We start from the raw sequence: 27,657 nt of genomic DNA, 5'->3' as shown, positions 1-27,657 counted from the left end.
TTCTGTGGATAAATCTAAAATATTAATAAAGTGGCATTTCTTTTAAGATGGGTCTATGTTGCCCAGGCTGGTCTCGAACTTCTGGGCTCAAGCAATCCTCCCACTTCAGCCTCCCAAAGTGCTGGGATTACAGGTGTGAGCCACTTCGCCCAGCCTCAAGTGGCATTTCTTTATTTCAGGCATAGTTGCTTGAATTAAGCTAACAAAAGGTTACTTAGTAGATAAAAATGATTTTTAAACAACTATCAATATTAAAGAGAAAATTAAACAATGAATTAATTCATTTCCCTATCCATACACTGAGGCATTCTACCAGGTATTTTCTGAGCACCTATTCTGTGTGTCAGGCACTGAGTTAAGTGCTAGAAATAAAGATAAAGGACACATTCCCTGACTCCAAGGAGCTTACTGTCTAGTGAGAGAGACAGACAAGAAAATGAGTATGTGGCAGAATTGCAGACCCATGTGCTGGTGCTATCAAAACATTCAATACAGAACAGAAGGAAAGACAGAAATAAGCATCAAAAAAGTCTCCCTGGGAAAGCTGGTCCCTATACTGAGTCCTGAAAGGTGGATGGGAGTTAGCTAGGGCAGGGGCAATCCAGATTAAGAAGAAAGCATGCAAAACCCCCCAAACCTAAAACAACACGGCCTCCTCCAGGAGCACCAGGTAGTTCCTTAGAGCTGGAATGTAGGGTGTGCATGGGAAAATATTAGGAGATAGGTAGGAAAGAAGGCACATGGCCATTTCACCAAGGGTCAGTTCGTACTACTGAGGGTAATTCACATTTCCCCTTAAAATCTTACATAAACCACTAATGTCCTACCAGAATACTTTCCCATGGAGGCAGAAAATTGAGATTACATACAAGAAGAATTTAACTTAACATTGGTAAGAATACAATTAATAGTGTTTTACTGTCTGTGATGTCCAAAGTCTAACCTTCAAGGCACAACATCCATTTATAAACATTCCCCCGACAGCAACTGGACTTGCAGTGTCACTGTACAATGACCTGAACGTCAGATTCCCTCTTCCCTTCTAGACCCAGAAAACTCACACACTTTAACCCCGTATCTCACAGTGAATCTGACAAAGTCCCTTTTAATCATGTATTTTGTTTTTTAGGAACAGAAATCCAACAATATATATATAGAGATTCATTTGTTTGTGTGTAAAACAACACACACACACACATATATAAAACAATTTTGTGTGGGTATTTGGCAAATACTAAGAAAATGTTACTAAAATAGTTTGCTAAAAAACTAGCTTTTTTAAAAAAGAAAAAGCTAAAATGGAAGATGATACAAAATACTATCTCTACCTTTAGTAGTGTTGGTCATACCTCTATCCTGGAGTCATTGTTAATCTTGGTACGTATCTATAGCAAGAAACACTGGTGATGAAATTTAGACAATTAAATTGGAGCGCCCATAATGTCTGCCCTAAGATATGTGCAAATCCAGCAGATGAGTCACTCTGTCTTAGCTAATTCAATAAGGTCATCAGTACCAAGGGCAACAATCCTAGCGCGCATGCACGTGCGCGCGCACACACACACACACACACACACACAAAATCAACCTTCAGAACTCTCAAAGAAACTCTTAGTTTAGTATAAAAACATATACAGGGAAATCAAATACCATCCTCTAGCAACACCAAAAGGATGAACATTCTATATGAGCAATCACACAGCTCTCTCCACTAAAAATTCACAGATCGCACCACAGAAAGCAAAGGTGTGTGCTTTTAAGGTAGCAGTAAGAAAGTAGAGGTACTCTCTAGAAAACGATTATCATTAACTCTGAAAATCTGAATGAATAGATTTGATCTCATAGAGTCAGTGCATTCAGTTTTCTGTAAACATTGTAGATCAAAATTCCATGCTTTTATTCTTTAGCTCAGTGATAATTTCTACGTATTAATCTTACAACTGTGTCAAATTAATAAAGGGTCACTTAACCTTCATAATAAACCTCTAGTTTAGAAATTTACTAATAAACACTAATCCCTTAGCAGGGACAGAACTCTAGCATAATAAATACTTAACTTATGTAAAACACATATCATACAAAATCTTTAACCCAATACCCATTTACTAAAAAATACTGTGAAATTCAAAGGAATTGTTATTTCCCTAATGCCAAGTTGTTCTTAATGTAATCACTGAGTAACTTAAAATCAATTCAGTTTTTTCTATTACACTCATGTTTATAGGCAATGAAGTTTTTACTAAACTGAGCAACTGTAGGAGGTAAAACCACAGTACGAATTTTATAATATTTTCCTTAATATGGTATACCTAATAGTTCTTAAAAAGCATTTGGCTTTATGGCTTTATTTTTTAAAACAACAAAATTTAAATCCAAGTCACTCTAATTTCAAGATTCATGTTAAATACACAAACTAATATTATTCAAACCATAAACATCAATAAAACACTAAAAGACATGTAAGAAAATCCCTAGGCATCTTCACTTTTTATATATGATACTTTAACCTAGAACTAAATAAACATTAATGTTGGATAACAGAAAAGTAAACAAAAGCTGGTCACGATGGCTCACGCCTGTAATCCCAGCACTTTGGCCAAGGCAGGCAGATCACTTGAGGTCAGAAGTTCAAGACCAGTTTGGCCAACACAATGAAACCCCGTCTCTATACAAAAATTAGCCGGGTGCGATGGTACATGCCTGTAGTCCTAGCTACTCAGGGGGCTGAGACATGTGAATCGCTTGACCCTGGGAGGCGGAGGCTGCAGTGAGCTGAGATCGCGCCATTGCACTCCAGGCTTGGTAACAGAGCGAGACTTAAAAAAAAAAAAAAAAAAAGAAAGAAAAGTAAATTAAAAGATATTTTTCAAAACTGAATATAGAAATGTATAAGCACAATTTACTATAAATCTGTATTTCCAAACTCAGGTGGATACGATGTTACTAGACTAATATTAAAAGTCTAAATATGGGCCAGGTGTGCTGGCTTACGCCTGTAATCCCAGTACTTTGGAAGACTGAGGCAGGAGGATTGCTTGAGGCCAGGACTTTGAGACCAGCCTGTGCAACATAGCAGGACATCATCTCTAATTTTTTTTTAAAGTCTAATATTGACTATGTGCACATGAAATGTGTATACCATGTGTACACCGCCCCCCCGCCACACACACACTGATCAAAAGAAGCTATGCCAAATGCCAAGCAACTATAACCCCCAAAACAAATTGTTTCATAAATAGCTCATTTAAACGTTTCTGCATTTAAATCAACCTAAAATATTGTTAAATATATTCTCAAAGAAAACTAAATTTGCCTATTTATTCTCTACTTCTAGAGCAGTGCACTCAAAATAACTGTTACAATCTAACACACCTGATTCAAGTATCCCACTAATAAAAATGTTTGTTCTGTATAGTCATCCCTTGGTGTATCTGGGTATTGGTTCCAGTGCCTCTGTATGGACCAAAACACGTGCACACTCAAGTGCCACAGTCATCCCTGTGGAATCTGTGTGTATGAAAAGTCAGCCCTTTGTATATGGAAATTTTGCATCCCACAAATACTTTCTGGTTGACAAAATCCATCTATAAGTGGATCCATACGGTTCAAACACTGTGTTGTTAAAGCGTCAATTGTATATATGTTTTGTCATTCCCCCTCATGAAATGCCAACAACAAAAAGTTTACCAGAAAAGTTTGCATCCGAGCACATCTATCCCTGTGATTAACTTTTATAGAGCTCTTAAAATAAGTACTGTTCAAAAGCTATTTAATGACAAAGACAAAATGTTCATGATATAAAATTAAGTATAAGAAAAAAGGGCTGGGCACAGTGGCTCATGCCTGTAATCCAGCACTTTGGGAGGCTGAGGCGGGCAGATCACCTAAGGTTAGGAGTTTGAGACCAGCCTGGCCAACATGACGAAACGCCATCTCTACTAAAAATACAAAAATTAGCCAGGCATGGTGGCACATGCCTGTAATCCCAGCTACTCGGGAGGCTGAGTCAGGAGAATTGTTTGAGCCTGGGAAGCAGAAGTTGCAGTGAGCTCAGATTGCGCCACCGCACTCCAGCCTGGGTGACAGTGAGACTCCATCTCAAAAAAAAGAAAAACGAAAAAAGGTAAAAAAAACTATTATTAAAAAAAATAAAGCTGGGCTGAGCACGTGGTTCACACCTACAATCCCAGCACTTTAGGAGGCCAAGTAGGGAGGACTGCTTGAGCCCAGGAATTCAAGATCAGCCTGGGCAACTTAGTGAGATCCTGTCTCTACAAAAAAAAAAAAAAAAAATTAGCTGGGCGTGGTGGCAAATGCCTGTAATCCCAGCTACTGGGGAGGCTGAGGTGAGAGGATCGCTTGAGCCCAGGAGGCCAACAGTGCAGTGAGCTGTGATCATGCCACTGCACTCTAGCCTGGGCAAGAGTGTAAGACACTGTCTCAAAACAACAACAAACCACTAAATGCAATATGTATCCCTAGGTTGGATCCTGGAACAGAAAAAGAACATTAGAAAAACAGAAGAAATGTAAACAGTCTGTAGTTTAGTTAATAGTATTGTACTAGTATTAATTTCTTAGTTTTGACAAATATGTCACGGTTATGTAAGATGTTAACATTAGGGGAAGCTAGGTGAAGGGTATATGGGAATCTCTGTACTATCTTTGCAACTTAACATTCTAAAATTATTCTACAAAATTTTATTTTAAAAGTTGCTCTTCACACCCAGTAGCAAACTTGAGAGGATTTGCATTTTTAAAAAATAATGTTTTACACCTATTTTTCTCTCCCCTACCTCCACATAAAATACATAAACCCACAAAAAGAGACTAGATGAACACACCCTAAAATGTTAACACTGATTCATTTGGTGGTAGAATGAAAAGGATTTTTTCTTTTTATGTTTTCTAGTGTTTGAATTGCTTTTAAAATCAATGAATTATTAACTAAAGAAAATACAAATCAATACTTACTGAAGGGTTCTTTCGAAACAAAAGCTGTAAGTGTCTAAGCAGAGCCCAAAAGCAGACTACATACAAAACACGTTTGGGCAGACTGTGAAGAACACAGTGGCCAAGGGAAACTGCCAGGAGCATTTAAGTAGGGAAACTCTAATGAGTAAATGCTGGAAACCTGCCAACAAGCAGAACTTAACATCTACTCTCAGGTTAAAGTGCCTGAGGCCAACAAGCTATGCTCAAAATTCACATCTTAGGAGAATGAATGTCTTGAAAAGCCCCCAATACTATGAATTCATGGAGATACACAGCCTGGGTTTACTTCAAACATAAATAATGCAGCTGGACACCTGGTATGCAACTGCCCACTGAGAACTCCTAGAGACAGTCTTCAGTACCACAATATGTTCCCAAAGTTTTTCTTCCCTACTTCTTTCCTCTCTAACACCTCCCTACCACCTACGCCCATTCCTTAGCCCTAAGGCCTAAAAATGGCACCCTGGTGCCATCTAGCAACATGGGTAGAATTATCTAGTTCTACAGACCACTGGAATTACAGAATCAAATCCTATTTCAGATGTGTAACAGACGCCTCCCACAAGTTGGTTTTTTTTTTCCTGATACTTTCAAGGAAAAATATGTTCTAGTAATTCCATTAAGCCATAAGAAGGGAAAATTTAATCAACAATATTCTCCAATCAAAATTTAAAGGTACAATCATATTGTCCCTTAAAGAAAGTGCTAGTGGAATCAGATTACATTTTGATAAGAAATTTCTTCTAAGCTGTAATCAGCGTAACTGACATACGTTAGGTTGCAAGCTCCTCCTAAAATAGCTCCAAGTGGGCCAGGCGCAGTGGCTCATGCTTGTAATCCCAGCACTTTGGGAGGCTGAGGCAGGCGGATCATGAGGTGAGCAGTTCGAGACCATCCTGCCTAACACAGTGAAACCCCGTCTCTACTAAAAATACAAAAAATTAGCTGGGCGTGGAGGTGGGTGCCTGTAATCCCAACTACTCGGGAGGCTGAGGCAGGAGAATCTTGTGTACCTGGGAGGCGGAGGTTGCAGTGAGCCGAGATCGTGCCACTGCACTCTAGCCTGGGCAACAGAGTGAGACTGAGACTCCGTCTTAAAAAAAAAAAAAAAAAATAGCTCTAAGTGGCCTGTTCTGAGTTTTGTGTTATTTTTAAAAAATAATTTTTAATTATTTGTTTATGGGTCACTCATTCTCAGCAGAAAGTACAGTAAGTCCTAGAACCACCACTTAATAAACATTTATATGCATTCCTTTTTAGTTTACTTTTTTTTTTTTTTTTTTTTTTTGAGATGGAGTCTCGTTCTGTCACCCAGGCTGGAGTGCAACAGTGCGATCTTGGCTCACTGCAACCTCTGCCCCCCGGGTTCAAGCAATTCTCCTGCCTCAGCCTCTCAAGTAGCTGGAATTACAGGCATGCGCCATCACGCCCAGCTAAGTTTTATATTTTTAGTAGAGACAGGGTTTCACTATGTTGTCCAGGCTGGTCTTGAACTCCTGACCTCAGATCTGCCCACCTCAGCCTCCCATAGTTTACTCTTTTGAATCCCTGTGGACTCTGTAATAAGATATCTAGGATTAACTTAATGACCTACAAAATAAGACACTACACTCAGAGGCAAAGGGATCTTGTAAGTTTAAGTACCTGGCCTTTACTTCACGAGTTCTGTAACAGTGATTTTAAGCATCAGAAGCCTTTGTTTCTTACTTTCCAGTTCTTGGTTGTGTTTAAGAAAGTAGAGGCTACCTACCAAAAAAGTGATCCTCAGGTATGGTGGTCACTGTACTGTTATTGTTGTTATTTTGAATATTAATAGACATAGATCCTGTTTTTAATCAAAGCTGAGACATGATTTTTTTTTTTTTTTTTTTTTTTTTGAGACGGAGTTTCGCTCTTGTTGCCCAGGCTGGAATGCAATGGCATGATCTTGGCTCACTGCAACCTCCGCCTCCCAGGTTCAAGCAATTCGCCTGCCTCAGCCTCCCGAGTACCTGGGATTACAGGCATGCACCACCATGCCCGGATAATTTTGTATTTTTAGTAGAGACGGGGTTTCTCCATATTGAGGCTGGTCTCGAACTCCTGACATCTGGTGATCTGCCCGCCTTGGCCTCCTAAAGTGCTGGGATTACAGGCATGAGCCACCGTGCCCGGCCAGAGATGATTGATTTTAAGACTGATATTTTATATACCACTGAGAAAGAAAAAAAGTCAATTTAACTATAATATGCCACTAATTGTAAGACACACCCAAATTTTAGTGAATAAAATTGGAAAATGTTTCTTAGGATGCATAAAACATGCCACACAGTCAATGAAAGAACTATCAACACATTACAAATAACAGAAATGAAAAGTTGTTTGGACCATCTTTTCTTTACTCCTTCCCAGATGTTGAAGATAGTTACTATCAAGTGGTAGGATTTCAGAGCATCCACGACTGATGTGATGTTCTTTTGAGCCCTTCTTAAATACTGATCTAAAAAACAATCTCATAATGCAGACTGCTGGGAACTATTTTCCCCATTTTTCAATAGGGAAATGAAGGTGAAGAAATCAATCAAAATTTTACTAGAAGCCAAATTTAGAATGTTCAGTTTTCCTCTCTACCACATTAACAAAGCCAATATGCATCCTTCCTCTAAAGGTTTTATGGTCTGCTTTCCTTCATATTTATCTGGATCTTAATTTAAACACATATCAATCTTCCATGGTGAAGGTAATTCTGAAGAGCCACATTCATAACTACACTTGAGCTCATCCCTCTGAAAACAACTTACAATAACATATAATTTGGTAGTTAGGTTTGTTTGTTTGTTTGTTTTGAGACAGGGTCTCGCTCCATTGCCCAGGCTGCAGTGTAGTGGGGCGATCAAAGCTCACTGCAGCCTTAACCTCTTGGGCTCAAGTGATCCTCCCGAATCAGCCTCCCAAAGTAGTTAGGACTACAGGCGTATACCACCACACCCAGCTAATTTTTAAAATGTTTTGTAGAGACAAGGTCTCGCAATGTTGCCCAAGGGGTCTAGAACTCCCGGCCTCAGGCAATACTCCTGCCTCGGCCTCCCGAAGTCCTGGGATTTGAAAGCAACTTTGAGAATATTTCTTTCTTCCTTTCTTTTTTTTAAAGACACGTGAAGAGAACAAATCTCAACAAAAAACAGCTGAAATTTCTAAGAAGATGTTTTATTCCGTCATACTCTCAAAATGTTTCTTCACCAATACTGGCTGAAAAGCTGTGTACTTTAAATAATCTTTTTAAAAAGACTTCGAATTATCTTTGAAAGGTCTTTGAACTTAATTCAACAGCTACAAAGAATATTGGTTTCCTATAATTATGTACATAAAATACTCATGTTGAAGCCTTAAAGTTTTAAATTTTCCACATGTAAATTACAAAACTGAATTCCCAGAAATGATTCATCCTTCTAAATAGAAAGTGCAGTATGGCTCAGGTGAGGTTTTAATCCTCATGTAATTGACAAATGGCATACAATATCTCTGCTATCTAAATGTACTTTAAACACTACATTAGAATTTAAAATGAAAGGCTTTGGTGATTTTGTATGTTTTGAGACAGGTCTTGCTCCACCGCCCAGGCTGGTATTATTGGAGATAATGTCTTCTGGAGAAATTTAGAATGCTAAAAACAAAGCCTTTCATTTTAGACTTAGTTAAAATATGTAAGACACTAGAGAGATCTGAGTTCTTACTTAACTTCTCTGTATTTCCTCACAGGTTGAGTCAAAAATATTTCCTACCAACACTCCCTACACTTCATATGGTTTTTGCAGGTTTGGAAGTGGTTGTTGCATGCAATAACCATGAGGACTGAATTAAGTTACTAAACAATGAAGATGGAAAAAAATAAAAGGATGGATTAGAGTGATACTTAAGCGCTAGCCTTAATAACACCTGATGATTGATTAGACTGGGAAGGAAAGCAGGAGTCAAGGAAAATACATTTTTAGTTGAGGTTGATAGTACATATATTGAGCCAGGGAACATAGGAAGGACACAAGATTTAGAAAAACATAAGCTCAGTTTTGAATGTACTTTGATGTCTGTGAGACTCCAAATGGAGATGCTCAACAAATAGAAATACAGGTGTGGAGATGGGAGAGAGATTTGGGAGCCATCAACTTACGGATCCAAGCATACGGACAGATGAGACTGCCCAGTGTGAAGAAAAGTAAGACCTACAGCAGCTCAGAAACACCAACACCTAAAGGAATTGTGAAAAAAAAGCCCACAAGGAGACTGGACATTCACTCTCCAAGAAACAAGAGGACAACCCCCAAGAGTGTGGTATCACAGAAGCCTAGGGGAAGACTGAGGCAAGGTGAGATGGGACAGAAAGAACATTGTTGAATCAATAAGGTAAGACTGTAGAAACCAGTGTGGAGAAGAAAATATTTAGCAATATGGAAGAGCAGAACAGAGACAGACAACTGTCTTCAAATTTCCATCTTATGGAATAATAGGCTTGATTTGCTCCTGAAATAGGAGACGGACCAAACCATAGAAGTCTATGCAAATGGAACAAACTTCTATCTGCCCAACAAAGAACTGAGTTCCCTTTAAATGCTGAGTTCCCAATCACTGACAGTGTTTCAGTAGAGTCCATTACTGGTTAAGAAGTGTGATGTTGTCTCTAAAAACAAAATGAATTAAATACACAAAATTAACAACAACAAAGTTAGACGTGATGATTTGAGCTTTTTTTCGACTGAAATAAATTTCAAGGACTAAACTAAATCTGAACTACTTTACATTAAAGGGAACAAAAAGACACAACAAAACAGCTTTTAAATACTTAAGAAATATAAAGCATATTTCTTAAGTTATTATTTCTGAAGTTATAAAATATTATATTCAATTAATTCTAAGTAAAACACATAAAAAAGATAAAAAGCATTTTTAACTTTGTAAGTCCAAAGTAAAACATTTAATATGATATAAAACCTCTAAAGACTTCACGAAATTTTATGGTTGATTTTTAGCTGTACTAATTCTGTTTAATGTCATTAAAACCTACCCAACTGAGTTTTTATAACTTTCTACCACTAAATAATTATGTTCTTCATTTCTCTATTTTTAAACTTGAAGCACATAAGTGTATTTGTTTGTTTTAAGGTAGGGCTTAAAAGTTATCTGTAATGCTGTATATTTTCCACTTGACCCTCCAAAGCCACTCTCTAACCTTCTCTACTCTACTCTGCACCCTAGGAGCCTCACCTGCATGGAGGCACCAGCAGACCAGATTGGCTGTGGTTCCCTTCCTTACTGAGGTTCTAGTAATGGCCCCTGTTAGGCAGCTCTCTCACATACTTATAGCTCTTGCTGATTCAGGTAACCACTTCTTCTCTCTGTCCCCTTTTAGACACCTAGGAGTGTTAAGAGCTGTTCCTAACAGCCTGGTGTTCCCAGCAAACCTGGCCAATATCACTTGCTGATTTCCCTTAACCTGCCGATAATGTGTAAATAATCCCTTTATTAAATTCTTTTCCATTACAGGGTTCCTGCCAGAACCCTGACTTAAGCAGCTGTTATTGATGTTTTCAATACAGTAATTATATATTACACTATAATCAGTGGAAAAGATACCTTATGAGAAAAGAGCCACGATCACCAGCTTTTACATTTCTTAGTCAAACCAACTAAACTCCTAAGAATCGAAAATAAAAGTTACCAACCTAAAAATGTTTGAGAAGGAATTACTTACACATTTCATTAAGATTAATATCCAAAAATCTTGCAGTCATCCTTCACACCTTACTCTCTCACATCCCATATCCAATCCATCAATCCTTTCAGATGTATCTTCAAAATATATCCAAGTTCAACTACTGCTTACCATTTCGAAACTATTACTTCTCTGGTCCAAGTTACCAACATTTCTTTATGAATTTTTCCAACAGCCTTCTAATTGGTCTTTGCCTCTGATTGTCCTGCTCTAGTCTTTTCTCAACACAGCAACCAGATTAATTCTGTTAAAAAGTATTAATACAGGAGCTTGGTGCAGGGGCTTACGCCTGTAATTCCAGCAACTTGGGAGGCTAAGGTGGGTAGATCACTTGGGGCCAGGAGTTTAAGACCAGCCTGGGCAACATCGCAAGAACCCATCTCTAAAAAATAATAATAAAAAAAACTTAGCCAGATGTGGTGGTATGCACCTGTAGTCCTAGCTACTTATTTATTAGGAGGCTGAGATGAAAGGATCCCTTGAGCCCAGAAGTCAGAGGCTGTGTGAGCCATGACTGTGCCATTGTACTCTAGCCTGGGTGAGAAAGCAAGACCCTGACTCGAAAAAAAAAAAAGTACTAACGGATACATTTTTCTAAAAATGGTAAAATTCATGACTCTCAAAAAACAGTAAAACAAACATATGTCAAAGATACAATTTAACTCATTAATGGAATTAGTAAGATGTTACAACTGGTTCGGAACATTCCAAGAACTACACATACACAGGGAATAAGGAGTTCTGAAAGAAATTTACAAATAGATGCAAAACAGGCATATTCACAGGGCAGTAATCAACTGCATTCCACTGGGTATAATTTATATTTATTTCTATAAATAAGATTTAATTGCATTTTCTACTTTTTTATTGTGGTAAAATACACATAAAATTTACCATCTTAACTACCCATCATCCATCTCTGTAATTCTTTTTTTCGTTTTGAGACAGGGTCTCACTCTGTCAACTAGGCAGGAGGGCGGTGATGTGACCATAGCTCACTGCAGCCTTGACATCCTAGGCTCAAGGGATTCTCTCATCTCAGCCTCTCAATTACTAGGACCACAGGTACATCCCACCATGTGCGGTTAACTTTTTAATGTTTTGTAGAGGCGAGGTCTCACTATGTTGCCTAGGCTTCTTTTCATCTTGTAAAACTGAAACTCCACGGCCGTTAAACAGTAACTCCCTCCTCCCCCTATCCCCTGACAAAACCATTCTACGTTCTCTCTGATTTTGACTATACTACCTCCTTCACATAAGTAGAATCACATAGCATTTGTCTTTGTGTGATTGGCTTATTTCACTTTGCATAATGTCTTCAAGGTTCATCCACGTTGTAGCATATTACAGAATTTCCTTCCTTTTTAAGGCTGAATAATATTCCACTGCATGTATATACCACATTTTACTTATCCATTCATCTGTCAATGAACACTTGGGTTGCTTCCACCTTCGGCTACTTTGTACAAACAGATATGGGTGTACAAATACCTCAAGACCCTGCCTTCAATTCAACTCAGAAGTTGAATTGCTGCATCATATGGTAATTCTGTTTTTAATTTTTTGAGAAACAGCCATACTCTTTCCCACAGAAACTGTACCATTTTATATTCTCACCGACAGTGCATAAGGTTTCCAATTTTTCCACGTCCTCACCAACATTTGTTACTTTCTATTTTTTAAAAAATAGTAGCCATCCTTGGCCAGGTGCAGTGGCTCACACCTGTAATCCCAGCACTTTGGGAGGCTGAACCAGGTGAATCTTGAGGATAGGAGTTCAAGACCAGCCTGGACAACAGGGTAAAACCCCATCTCTACTCAAAATACAAAAATTAGCCGGGCATGGTGTCACATGCTTGTAATCCCAGCACTTTGGGAGGCCAAGGTGAGCAGATCACTTGAGGCCAGGAGTTCAAGACCAGCCCAGGTAACACAGCAAAACCCTGCCTCTAATAAAAACACAAAAATTAGCCAGGTGTGGTGGTGCACACCTATAGTCCCAGCTACTTGGGAGGTTGAGACGTAAGAATCACTTGAATCTGGGAGGCGGAGGTTGCAGTGAGCCGAGATCACATCACTGCGCTCCAGCCTGAGCAATACAGCGAGACTCTGTCTCCAAAAAAAAAAAGTAGCCATCCTAATGAGTGTGAGGGTAGTATCTCACTGTATTTCTCATTTGCATTTTTCTAATAATTGGTGATGTTAAACATCTTTTCATATGCTTACTGGCCTTTGTATATCTTCTTTGGTGTAATGTCTATTCAAGTCCTTGGCCCATTTTTAAATTAGTTTTTGGTTTTGAGTTTCAGAAGTTTTTTCTTGTATTGTCTGTGCCTTTGGTGTTACATCCAAGATACCACTGCCAAATCCAATGTCATGAAGCATTCGCCCTACATTTCCTTACAAGAGTTGTATACTTTTGATTCATTTTAAGTTAATTTTTGTATATGGTGCTAGATGAAGATCCAACTCCATTATTTTGTATGTAGATATCCAGTTTTTCCAGCATCACTTGTTGAAGAGACTGTTCCTTTCCCATTGAATAGTCTTGGCACCCTTGTCAAAAATTATTTGACCATATAAGCAAGTGTTTATTTCCGGGTTTTTTTTTTTTTTTTTTTTTGAGACAGGGTCTCACACTGTCACCCAGGCTGGAGTGCAGTGGCACAACCTCAGCTCATTGCAACCTCCATCTCCTGGGTTCAAGCAATTCTCCTGCTCAGCCTCTCGAATAGCTGAGATTACAGGCGTCTGCCACCACACCCAGCTAATTTTTTGTATTTTTAGTAGAGACAGGGTTTCACCATGTTGGCCAGGCTGGTCTTGAACTCCTGACCTCATGATTCACCCACCTTGGCCTCCCAAAGTGCTGGGGTTACAGGTGTGAGCCACAACATCGGTCTATTTCTGGGTTCTCTGCTCTATTCCATTGGGCTATATGTCTGCCTAAATTTATGCCAATACCATGCTGTTTGATTACTGTAGCTTTGTAGTAAGTTTTGAAATCAGGAAGTGTGAGTCACCAGCTTTCTTCTTCTTTTTCAAGATTGTTTTAGCTATTGAGAGTCCCTTGATATTCCATATGAATTGCAGAATGGGCGTTTCTAATTTTGCAAAAATCATCATTGTGGTTTTGATAGGAACGGCACTGATTCTGTAGATTATTTTTAGTATTCACATCTTAACAATATGAAGACTTCCAATCCATGAAAATCAGAAGTTTTTCATTTATTTAATTTCTTTGAGCAATGTTTCATAGTTTTCATTGTAAAAATCTTTCACTTCTTTGGTTATTTGTATTTTATTCTTTTTGATGCTATTGTAAATGAAATTGTTTTCTTAATTTCCTTTTCGTATTGTTCATTGTTAGATGAAAATGCTAACTCTTCAGGGTTTTCTATATATAGGATCATATCATCTATAAACAGAGACCACTTTACTTCTTTCCAATTTGGATGCCTCTTCTTTTTCTTGCCTAATTGCTCTGGATGGAATATCCAGTATGATATTTAATAGAATTGGTGAAAGTGGGAATCCTTGCCTTGTTCCTGATCTTAGAGGAAAATCTTTTCAGTCTTTCACCACTGAATACGACATTCACTGTATTTTTCATATATGGCTTTTACTATGTTGAAATAGTTTCCTTTTATTTATTTATTTATTATTAATTTTTTTTTCCGAGATGGAATCTTGCTGTCACCCAGGCTGGAATGCAGTGGCATGATCTCGGCTCACTGCAACCCCCTCCTCCGGGGTTCAAGCGATTCTCCTGCCTCAGCCTCCTGAGTAATTGGAATTACAGGTGCGCACCACTATGCCCAGCTAATTTTTGTATTTTTAGTAGAGATGGGGTTTCACCATGTTGGCCAGGCTGGTATCAAACTCCTGATCTCAAGTGACTCACCCACCTCAGCCTCCTCAAAGTGCTAAAATTACAGACATGAACCACCACACCTGGCTCCTTTTACTTCTAGTTTTAGTGTTTTTTTAAATCATGAAAGAATGCTGAATTTTGTCAAATGTTTTTTCTGCATCAATTGACACAATCATGTGGTTTTCTCCCATTCATTCTTTTAATGTGTATATTACATTGAACAATTTTCATATGCTGAACCATCCTTGCATTCCAGGAATAAGACGCACTTGATCATAGTATATAATCCCACTGATATGTTGCTGAATTGCTGAATTTGGTTTTGCTAGTATTTTGTTGAGGATTTTTACATCAATGTTTATGATTCAATCGCATTTTTAAGAAGTTAAGTTCCAGTACTCTTAAAAAAAAAAAAAAGCATCCCCACCCCGCCACCCTGCCCACAAAATGAGACAGAGATAAACTCAATGGCTGAGCTAGACAGGACACCCACTTGTCATTTTTTGTCCACTTCAAAGTGGTTCACAATTTATCCTGACAAAGGCCTGCAATGGCTCCCCCTATTCCTCTGAGAATAAAAATTAAGGACTTTTCAATGGTCTCTATGAGATCCTAATTTTTTAGTATCATTTTCTGCCTCTCCTGTTCCACTACTGATCATGTACCTTAAAATTCTTCTCTCTCCATACTCTGCTCCAGCCACAGTGGCCTCCTTGCTGTTTCTAGAATACACTAATTATGTTCCTATCTCAGGTCCTTTGCAACTACTGTTCTTTGTACCTGGAATGCTCTTCTACCAGGTATCAGCATAGCTTGCTCCTTCACTTGCTTCAGGTTTTTGCTCACAAATCAATTTACTGAAGAATTTTCCTGAGCACACTACATATGAAACAGATAAACCCTTACCCACTAGCCCATGATGATATACCCTTTTCCTCTTTCCCTACTACATCATTCTCCAAATGACTTACCACCAAGTGGCATACTACATATTGACTTGTTTTTTTATTCCCTAGCTCTTCACTCCAATGCCACCACAAAACGTAAACTCCATAGTGACAAGGATTTTGTTTTGTTCACCGAAATATCCTTGGTGCCTGAAGAGTGCCAGACAGATATTAAATGCTTAATAAGTTTTAGTTGAATGAATAATATCAGATATTGTTTAAAAACAGCAACATAAGTATTCATAAAATTTGTTCCTGAATTTCTGCAATGTACAAACATATCAATAAAACTACAACCAAATGCTTTTACATTTTTACTTATTAACATATGTTACTTAATAGTTACTTATTGAGATGACTTGTAAAAATGGGGCTCAAAATTATCACTTAGATTTGTCTGTAAACTGACAGCTATCTCATGAAAAATATGAAATTTAAGATACAGTATCACAAAATTTCTTTTAGAAGCAATGCTACCATGTTGTTATCAATGTGAGCACTCATAAGACTGAGGTAGTACCTGATGTTTTCCTTTTTGTACTATAGATTCAAAAACTGTCATTTGGATTATAGTTATTATAGCAGATGTAACTCCTGAAGACGCTATCTGGGTAAGTTAACTGCCTAAGAGTCATTATCCAAGCCACATTATTTCCTCCAAGCTAGCTCATTCTTTGATGTTTTGCAGTCCTGGGATGAGCCTGGGTGAAGGTGAAGATACTCTAGGATTGAAACAACTGTTTATATTGGATTTCTCATCCTACAGCTTTTCCTAAGCTCTTTTAATTTCTAACATTAAAAGGTACTTAATATTAACTAGAATTTACTTTGAATATACTTGAACTACCTGCCATATGCAATTCCAACACCAACATCTTTGGTCTACTGAGTTATTTCAGTGAAAATAGAAACATGGTTACATATGGTTGGAAGGTACAAGTTTGGAACATCACAGACCAATGAAATAATGGTTTAGCTACAAACAATATTAGTTTAAATATTTTCTTTCTTTACATACCCTGATTCATTCAAAAATCTGTTTGAAAAAATAAAGAATTTTAGAGCTAGTCTTTTTTCTTCTTTATACTTTTTTCCTGCATACTTTAAATAACCTCTAGATTACTTACAATACAAATGCTAAATAGTTGTTATGCTGTATTTTGTAATATTTTTTATACTGCTTTCTATTTCAAATAATTTCAACCTGTGGCTGACTGAATTTGCAGGTGTGGAACCTATGGATACGAACGACCAACTATAAATCAAAGATAAAGGCATTATGAAGTAAGGTTTTAAATTCCTCTAGTTGATAAGGCTGAACCTGTTTAAGATTGGGTCTGACAGCACGCACATTTTCACTTTTTAATTAGAATGCTGCAAATTAATGTTTGTTATACTAGGTATGTCTGTCAGTAAAGAAAAATATTCAGAACATAACCCCCCGCCACCTATATCTGGTTGTAGAGGCAATAAATGCTCTTAATATATGGCCCTGATAATATCTGCTTTAATAATAAAAAGATAATAAAATCATCTTTCGAGTGTGTGAGGAAAAATTATTCTGAAAATGGAGAAATAACTTACTTGAAACCAGTATCTCTCTTTAAATTATAAAAAATTTGTTAGAATTACATCAAAGAATAAGAAGACTTTTTACATAAAGTTATTAGATTTATATCAAAACTACTTCCCCTGAATTACAATAATACAGTGTTACTTTTTTTTTTTTTTTTTGAGACAGGGTCTCACCCTGTCGCCCAGGTTGGAGTGCAGTGGTGCAATCTCGGCTCACTGCAACCTCCACCTCCAGGGCTCAAGTGACCATCCTGCCTCAGTCTCCCGAGTAGCTGGGACTACAGACATACGCCACCGCACGTGGCTGATTTTTGTATTTTTAATAGTGAAGGAGTTTCACCATGTTGCCAGGCTGGTCTCAAACTCCCGGGCTCAAGTGATCCACTTGCCTCAGCTTCCTAAAGTACTAGGATTACAGGTGTGAGCCACTGCACCTGGCCCAGTGTTACTTTTGTACCAGTAACTATACTAGAATAGACTAACTGGGCCTAAAATACTAATGCTATATTCTTTATTTTTACAGAGTAGGCCAAACACACATACACACGCTTCCTTCAGTTAAATTATACATTCTAAGGTATAGTGTCAGTATTTTCATAAGAATTTTGTTTACCCTGAAGTTTAAAAATGTGAAATATTAAAGAAGTTAAGATTTTAATAAACACAACTTTCTACCATTTGTGTGAGTAGGCCTTCAGATGGCAGCAAATGCAACATAATAAATGTTGGGCCTGTTTGTAAGAACTGGTTATCTGATATCCTCCTTTACTAAATTTTTTAAAACATGGGTTGCTCCAGGGAAAATATGCATTCAAGAGTGGGATGCGATCTAAAATCTAATAAAAGTTGCAAAGTACGTGACTTCTAGGTTTAAAAAAATTCTTGAGGGACTCAGTTTTGTGGTTTTTTTAAAAAACAAACTTCATTACATTTAGTCATCATGTCTCTTAAGGATCCTCTTGGCAGTAATGGTTTTTCAGATTTTTCTTGTTTTTGATAATCCTGACCATTTTCAGGAGCACTGGTAAAGTATGTTGTAGAATGCCTCTCCTCTCTTGGAATTTGATGCTTTTCTCATAATTAGACTGGGAGTATGGGATTTGGGCAGGGGGATCACAGAGATAAAGTGCCACTTTTATCACAACATAGCCCTTGAAACACACTATCAACATGACTTATCACTGTTGATGTTACCCCTGACAACCTACCTGGCTGTCAGGTTTCTCCACTGTGAAGTTACTTCTCCCCGAACTCTTCTGCACTTCTTGGAAGTACTGTACTTCTTGGAAGAAAGGCATGCACAGCCCACACTTAAGGATTAGGGAGTTGTGTTTCACCATGATGAAAGTGGAGTATTGACATACATTATTTGGAGTTCTTCTGTACAGATTTGTCTCTTCTCCATTTACTTATTTATTCAATCATTTATTCATACCATTATCAGCCCGTGGATATTTATTTTATACTCTGAGTTATAATTCAATACTACTTTATACTTTACTTATTTTCTTTTTCAAATTATTCCAACTTTGATCACTGTTAGCTCTTTTAGGTGACTCCTATGCCCCCTTTGACATAGTCCCATTTTGTGGGTTTTTTGTTGAAGTCCTTCTTTACTTTTTTTTTTTTTTTTTTTTTTTGGCACTACAAGATGTTCTAAGCTGATCTTGTCTATTTTGTTATTTTTATTTTTTAATTTTTTTTAATTTTATTTATTTTTTTTGAGATGGAGTCTCGCTTTGTCATCCAGGCTGGAGTGCAGTGGAGTCATCTCGGCTCACTGCAAGCTCTGCCTCCTGGGTTCATGCCACTCTTCTGCCTCAGCCTCCCTAGTAGCTGGGACTACAGGCGCGCACCACCACACCCAGCTAATTTTTTGTATTTTTAGTAGAGACGAGGTTTCACTGTGTTAGCCAGGATGGTCTCAATCTCCTGACCTCATGATCCACCCGCCTCGGCCTCCCAAAGTGCTGGGATTACAGGCGTGAGCCACCACGCCCGGCGTTTATTTTTATTTTTTTGAGACGGAGTCCCGCACCGTCGCCCAGGCTGGAGTGCAGTGGCACAATCTCGGCTCACTGCAACCTCCACTTCCTGGGTTCAAGTGATTCTCCTCCCTCAGCCTCCCGAGTAGCTGGGATTACAGGCATCCGCCACCCCGCCCAGCTAATTTTTTGTATTTTTAGTAGAGACGGGGTTTCATCATGTTGGCCAGGCTGGTCTCGAACTCCTGACCTCGTGATTTGCCCGCCTTGGCCTCCCAAAGTGGATCTTGTCTATTTCTTGCCCTAGTCCTAGATTAAGCCATTTCTCCAAGGAACCCTGGTCCTTTTTAAAGGAGAAGGGTACAGATTCAGCATCCCTAACTGGAAAATTCTGAGAATTTTTGAGCACCAACGTGACACCACAGGTGGAAAATTTCACACCTGACCTCACATGATGCGTGCACAAAATTATTTAAAATATTGTATAAATCACCTTCAGGCTATGTGTAAAGGCATATATGAAACATAAATTTTGTGTTTAGACTTGAGTCCCATCCCCAAGATATCTCATTATGTATATGAAAATACTTTGAAATCCAAAAAACCCCCTGAAATCCAACTGGGCACAGTGCTCACGCCTGTAATCCCAGCACTTTGGGAGGCCAAGGTAGGCAGATCAAGAGGCCAGGAGTTCAAGACCAGCCTGGCCAGCATGGTGAAACCCCCATCTCTACTAAAAATACAAAAAATTAGCCAGGCATGGTGATGTGTGCCTGTAATCCCAGCTACTTGGGAGGCTGAGGCAGGAGAATCACTTGAACCTAGGAGGCAGAGGTTGCAGTGAGCTGAGATCATGCCACTGCACTCCAGCCTGGGCAACAGAGTGAGACTCTGTCTCAAAACAAAACAAAACAAAAACCTTGAAATCCAAAACACATCTGATCCCAAGCATTTAGGATAAGGATAAGGATAATCAACTTGTATTAGAAACCAAGATTTGGGTTCTTGGTGTGCTCTTGCTACCGGGGTGTCATGGCATCTAGGACGGCCTCTGTGTAACTAAATGTTATGTTATTTTGTGGAGAATTTGCATAACAAAATATAGAAATAAACTCATGGAGAATAGACTAAGACTATGAAGTTGAAAGATTAATATAATTATAGATAGGGTATTATCACTTTTTATGAATGTGCTTTGAAAATAATGCATCTGAATAATATAAGGGAACCTAAATTTTTAAAAGTATAAACTTAACACACGCCATTTTTGTTGCAAAGAGAAAAAGGTGACAAATGTATAATGTGAGGAATAAAAGAGGAAGTTCAATAGAATCCATCTTAATTCAAATGGACATGAAGTTAGTTGGATAAGGCAGGAAATTAAAACACACATACCACCCCCACACACACCACTTACCTTAAACATTTTATTTTAGCTTAAACATATAAAAAGGCATGAATCATTTTATTTTAGCTTAAACATATAAAAAGGCATGAATCATTTTATTTTAGCTTAAACTTATAAAAAGGCATGAATTTACCAAACTTAAGGCCAGGGCCTTTTTTTGTTAATGGGAGACTGCCGATTAGCATTCTGTATTATGTTTCTCATACAAACCTTACGTAAGTTGTATGTTATTTGAAATGGATCAAGGAATTCTATTTCTAGCAACATGGTAGGTTAGATGTCCAGACTGGCTCTACTGCTGGAATCTGCAATGCTTTATATATATATATGTATATATATATATATAATCTGCAATGCTATATATATATAAAATTTGCTTTTTAAATTTTATTATTAAACATTTTCCTATTTTGGCACAAATGTAAAAAGCTACGAAAGGTGACTCTTGACTTTAAGGTAATTTCATAATGCTGCTTAGAAAACTGCAGACTGCGGGAGACAGACTATATAGATCAAGACTGCCTTGCATACAGTTGCAAATCCCAAAATCCACAAAGTACAAATGAATGAGCAGTAAACCTACCTTGTAGAAGATGACAGCAAGTAAACTTGCCTGCTTGATCTTGATGCCGGTAGAAAGAAGAAAATCTCCTGCAAGAATTTATAACTATAAGCCAGCTCTTAAATGAGTTTGTGGAGACGAAAAAGGATGAAAAGGCATAAGTAACATGAAAAATAGACTATATGTCTAATTAGAGTTATAGAAGGAGAAAATAAGAGGCATTATTCAGAGATAATGGTTAAGAATTTTCCACAATTATTCAAAGACATTATTATTATCCTCAGATCCAGGAAGCCCAAAGAATCCCAAGTGGGATTACAAAAAATAAAATGATGGAATGAAAAAAATAATGCCTCAATACATTATACAAAACTGCAAAACACTAAATGGGAAAGAAAAAAAAAGGCTTAAGACAGCCAAATAAAAGGGTTATTACTTACAAAGGAAGGGCAATTAAGACTTTTCAACAGCAATACTAGCAGTCAAAGTACTGGAATAATGTCTTCAATATGATGAGAAAACAGAATTCTACACACAGAGAAACTACCTTTCAAGAATGAAGATGAAATAAAGACATCTTTAAACAAAGAAAAAAGTGTCTGTTTCACCAAAGGATCTTCACTAAAGGAAATTCTAAAGAACGTACCTCAGGTAGAAAAAAAATTATCATAGAAGAAAGGTCTCAGATCCAAAAAGGAACAATAAGCCAAGAAAACAGTAATTAGGTAAATAAATTTAAACAAAGGTTTACTACCTAAAACAGTAATTTGTCTAAAATTCTGTATGTATGCATAAGAAGAATATGCCAAAACTAAGATAACAGACAACACTGTTACAGGTTGGGAGGAGGACAACCAGAGCATGCTAAGTTACTACATTATTCAGGAATAGGTTAAAGATACTGATTAACTGGACTTTCCTAAGAAAAGCATGTTAAAATAGCCAGAGCAACCACTAAAAGAATAAATAATATACTAATTATAAACAAGTATCCATGCATGCAAGGTATGGAGAGGAGATGGAATGAGACAAATATATATGTCCAACTCAACACAAAAGACTGGCAAGAATGAGAGGAAGAATTGGATAAATAGAAAAACCACAGAAGGGGACAGAAATACATGTAAATCAGAGCTGGGCATGGTGGCTTACATCTGTAATTCCAACACTTTGGGAGGCTGAGGCAGTAGGAACACTTGAGTCCAGGAATTCAAGACCAACTTAAGCAACATAGTGGGATAACATCTCTAAAAAATTAGAAAATCAGCCCAGCACAGTAGCGCATGCCTGTGGTCCCAGCTACTTGAGAGGCTGAGGTGGGAGGGTCGTTGAGTCCAGCAGATCGAGGCTAGAGGATCGTGCCACTGCACTCCAGCCTGGGCAACAGAGCGAGATCTTGTCTCGAAAAAGAAAAAAAAATTAAAAAAAAAAAAACTAAATCTATTGGTAACACAATTGACTAAAGTTCTCCAGTTAAAAAATAAAGATTGTCATTCAGAACAAAAATAAAACTCAACCTTATTCTATTTACAAAACTCCAACCAAAATACATGAAAAACTAAAGAATGAAAATACTGGCCAGGTGCGGTGGCTCATGCCTGTAATCCCAGCACTTTGGGAGGCTGAGGCGGGCGATCACCTGAGGTCAGGAATTCGAGACTGGCCTGGCCAAAATGGGAAACCCCATTTCTACTTAAAAAACAGAAATTAGCCAGGCATGGTGGTGCGTGCATGTAATCCCAGCTACTCAGAAGGTTGAGGCACGAGAATTCCTTGAACCCAGGAGATGGAGGTTGCAGTGAGCTGAGATCATGCCACTACACTCCAGCCTGGGCAACAGAGTAAGACTTCATCTCAAAAAAAAAAAAAAAAAAAAAAAAGAATGAAAATACTACAGTAACCAAAAGAAAACTATACTAGCTATACTAATCCAAGAAAACAGCAATAACAACAATTAAAAAAAAAAACTGTAAGGCTAAAAGTGTGTTCAGATAGAGGGCCCTTTCATAATGATAAAAATTCAATTCAACAAAAAGATAAAACAATTATAATTCTAAATTGTTTCATTATTTTGGCTTATTATTAATGTACTTAATAGCATACATTCAAAATAAATAAAGCAAAAATTAACACATCTATAAGGAGAAACTGACAAACCCAAAGCCATGGTGAGAGACATTAATTACCATGTCTTTCTTACTAGAGAAACTCATAAATCAGTCCCCAAATAAAACTAAACCCGAATCCAAAACAAAACCAAGACAGAGAAGATATGAAGAGAACAATTAACAAGTTCTTAGACATAAATATAACACTGTACTTAATAACTGAAAAAGTTGCATTCTTTCTAAATACACATGGAACATTTATAAAAATTAGCCATATTCTAGGTGGGAGGATTGCTTGAGCCCAAGAGGTCAAATTATTTTAATCCTTTCATTTCCCTCCATATTTTATAAATTAATCACTTAAACAGCAATCATTTCAAAGCAAAGAGACTATCTGATTATGAAAAATAATATGATGCTCATGTAATACAGGGCTGCCACTGTTCAAGCTACTTCACATCTTAAATACATCACATTTATGCCCTCATTTAAGATCAACACATCACTGTAGGGATTAACAAAAAAGGATAAAAAAACAAAAATAACACATTTCATTTAAGTATCTACATCAACGCCTATATCTAGATCTCATTTCAAGTATTAGTAATGGTGCCCACAGTAAAATCTTAACAGCATCTCAGGTAAATGGGATGTTAGTTTGACCATTCTCACTGTCCTTGAATCATTATTTTTACCAAATTGGCTACTTATTTGTCAGATACGCCCAGAACCTATCTTTGGATGCCTTGAGGAAAAAACACTCAGTTTTTTAAAAAGAAGAAATGGAACAAGTAGACAACACATTTTTAGCAATTTCCAAATCATTCTGAAATTACAGTGCCAAAGAAATACACAATTACAAGGAACACATCATTTACTTGGGACTATTAATACTATATGACTGAAAAGGATCAACTGGAAAGATGACATTTATTCCAAGATAAATAATTTAAAAAACAATAAAAATATGTATCAAGCAAAATAAATTAATTGCCATTTCATCTACCATCAAAGCACCGTCCCCAACTTTAACCCCAAACACACACATACATACAAGGCAGACCTTTTTCATCTAAACTGTAAGCCTGTGGCTTACATGAAAACAAAATGCTTTTAACCACACACAAGCTCCAGCGCTCAGACTTGTAGTTTCTACATGCTGCCCACACAGCACTTTGTGAGCATGTGATTAGGAGGAATGATGCATAATCACACCACATTCCTTCCCTCAGCTCACACATCAAGAACTTGCCCTCTCAGCTGCATTCTTCTCCAAACAGCCATGGTCACCTTAGCAACCCTGTACTCCTAATATGGACAGCTGGTCCATTTAAAGTCAGTACTTCTTGGCAGGGAAAATGCTTGTTCTTCAAATTGGGGGAGAGAGGAGAGGTTTTCCTTTCAGTACACATTACAGGGGTTGATTTAACTTGATCAGCACTTTTGTTACGTGGCAGCAATTTGTGTTGAGTTTCAACCTATTCTGAATTTTGTTTTTTTGTTTTTTAATCTAAAAGCACGTAGCTGAAAAAATAAAACCAAGCCAGCTAATAAGGAACTCTAAGAGTGGAACATGAAACAAAAAGGTACCTAAAATAACTGTTCTTTTATAAACTATAAAACAATCCACATTTTTGTGTACTACGTTCAACCTCAGTTAAAATGAACTGTAACACCTGAAGCCCTAAAACACAATAAGACATCAGGGTCAGAAGACCCACGTCTTTTTAATGTCATAGTGTATTTTTGAACAACAAAAAGACTGCTAAACTTCAAAGTCCCATAACTCCAAGTAGACTACCAATCTGCATTTCCATATTCCACCACCTACATGTGAAATCTCTCTCAGTCTTTCCACAGGCTTAAATGTAAGCTAGGTGTAAGCCAAGTGGTTACTATCACATATCTGAAGACCCTTCAGACCTAAAATGACCTAGAATAGCACTGGATTCCTCAAAAACAATCTACATCTCTGCCTCTAACAATAAAGCAGTGTCTGAACCAAATTAAGCCTTTTGGGATGGAAGACACTGGTTTATAATCCAGTATACCTGATTTTCACACTACAAACAAATAATTTGGCGGGGAGGGGATTACTATATTCTGAAAAACACAAGATCAAATTGCTCATTTCATCATCCCAATGAAATCCTAATTTCCCACCCATCAAAACTAGACACATAACCTTTAAGTAAACAGGCATGCTCAAAACTAGAAATATGGCCAGGCGTGGTGGCTCACACCTGTAATCCCAACACTTTGGGAGGCCAAGGCAGGCGGATCACCTGAGGTCGGGAGTTCGAGACCAGCCTGACCAACATGGAGAAACCCCGTCTCTACTAAAAATACAAAACTAGCCAGGCACGGTGGTGCGTGCTGGTAATCCCAGCTACTCAGGAGGCTGAGGCAGGAAAATCACTTGAACCCAGGAGGCGGAGGCTGTGGTGAGCCGAGATCGCGCCATTGCACTCCAGCCTGGGCAACAAGAGCAAAACGCCATCTCAAAAAAAAAAAACCTAGACAACTTAAATTTATGGCATTCATTCTAAATTGGAAATACTTCTGAAATACTTTTCTATATAACAGAGGTGGACCAATTCCATATTAATAAATGTTCCTTTGACTATGGCCTACAGTATTCATTGCTTATATTTTTGTCTGTATATGTGTGTTTTTTAAACTTCTCAGGCTATGAGGTTCTTCCTGGTTAGAAACAACTTCTTTCAAGTTAAGACTATCCTAGTTGTTATACCTTTTATATACAGGAAAGTATCAGCTGATAGGGTGGCAGTATAAGATTAGTAAAAGAACCTAAAGCCAAACGTACTACTGGTTTCCTCATTTGTAAAATGAGAATACTATCTATTCTATTTATGCAGTGTGGTAACACATCAAAGTAAGAATAATAAAATTACTATGCCATACAAAAGACTCAAAATTAAAGAAACTGGAGAAAGGGACTATGTTACCTGATGTAAAATTCTCTTAGTTTTTAAAAAGGATGGTGGGATTATTCAACAATGAACAGAATAACAAGTCAATATCAACTTCAGTACTTTCTGGTCTTCCCACCAAAGATCTTATAAATACTTAAGTGCTGATATATAAAGTAATACTTATTTTAAAAAGCCTTAATCTTGGCTTCACTTTCAGCAGATGTGTGAATTCCCTTCCTGCTATAGTTTGAATGTGTCCCTTCCAAAATTCAGATGCTGAAATTTAATGGCCAATATGATAGTATTAAGAGATGGGACCTTTAGGAGGTGACTAGGTAATGTGGGCTCCTTCCTCATGACCTAATTAAGGCGTTTATAAAAGAAGCTTTGCTCAGCATTAGTTTTGCTTGCCCTCCACCTTCTGCCATGCAAGGACACAGCATTCCTCCCCTCTGGAGGATGCAACCCTTACCAGACAAACAAACAAATCTACCAGCCCCTAAGAGAGCTCCTATGAACCCTCTACTCCTCCAAGTCACGTAGGCAATGTCCACCGAGTAAAAGATAAATGAGCCCCAACGGAAGAACTTTTTTGCTAAAAAGGATAAACCCACTCAATAAGCTCTGACCATGAGAAGCAGTATTTGAATTTTAAAGGTGACTACTTTTATCATACCCTTTTATCCTAAATTCAAACAAGATGATCTGTGTCTTGCTAGCAAATTCTGACATAGTAAAACAGTGGCTAATAAATTAGTGAGAATCGTATAATAAAGAAAAGATATTAAATGAATACATGGAAACACATTTTTAAAAATCAGGAGCAATTAAGCCTTACTCAACAATATTAGTTTTATTATTATATTTACAATTTCTTACCTTGTGGAATTCTCTTCTGAGAAAAACAGATACAATTTTGTTCCTAAAAAAATTTCAGGTAGAAAGTGGAAATGTTAGTTTCAAGACAGTCTACTAAAAATGAAAAATTACAAAATGCTAACAGAGTACATTCAGAATATTATGCTATGACATTTGGTATTATGAAAGCTTGAGAGACAGTTGGTCTCTAATAACAAAAGTATGTGTTATAAAAAAACAATATTTATTACTTTTATTACAAAAATACTTATTCTATTCGCTAAATATCAAGTCATTTTGCTAGGTACCTGATGATATGTGGCAATTTTTATATTCTAAAACAGCTGTTAAGTCAAATAGAGTTTATACTCTTTCTAAGACTTGATGTTCTGAAGGGTCCTTTTATTTTTTTTGGTGTAATTCACATAAGGTAAAAAGCATTTCTTTAAACAGTGTTTTTTTTAACATATTCACAAGGTTTTGTAACCATGACCACATCATCTAATTCCATAATATTTTCACCACTCCAATAAGAAACCCCATACTGAAGGGTATACTTTTAATCCTAGGAAGAAACATACGAAACAAATTTAATTTTTAAAAATATGCAAGAAGCATAATGACCAAAATTATGCTGTAAGATACATCACAGAAATACACTTCT

General features: G+C 37.4%; 1 protein-coding gene across 10 annotated transcripts in view; it reads right to left on the bottom strand.

The window, feature by feature from the left end:
• The window catches only part of FRS2 (fibroblast growth factor receptor substrate 2), a 109,901-nt gene that overhangs the window by 20,850 nt on the left and 61,394 nt on the right, over positions 1–27,657 (bottom strand). For 5 of the 10 annotated variants that reach the window (XM_055357024.2, XM_055357028.2, XM_055357025.2 and 2 more), the window contains 2 exons: positions 27,015–27,057; positions 21,113–21,180 (listed from right to left, as the gene is read on the bottom strand). The gene's annotated coding sequence lies outside the window, so the exon portion shown is untranslated. The remainder of the gene's footprint in view (positions 1–21,112; positions 21,181–27,014; positions 27,058–27,657) is intronic. The other 5 variants (XM_055357029.2, XM_055357031.2, XM_055357030.2 and 2 more) reach the window with 1 other exon arrangement.

The sequence above is a fragment of the Gorilla gorilla genome, chromosome 10, assembly GCF_029281585.2.
Source record: "Gorilla gorilla gorilla isolate KB3781 chromosome 10, NHGRI_mGorGor1-v2.1_pri, whole genome shotgun sequence".
In the NCBI taxonomy this organism is placed as follows: domain Eukaryota; kingdom Metazoa; phylum Chordata; class Mammalia; order Primates; family Hominidae; genus Gorilla; species Gorilla gorilla.
The sequence above is the reverse complement of the archived record's forward strand: the minus strand, read 5'-3'. Positions and strand labels throughout refer to the sequence as shown.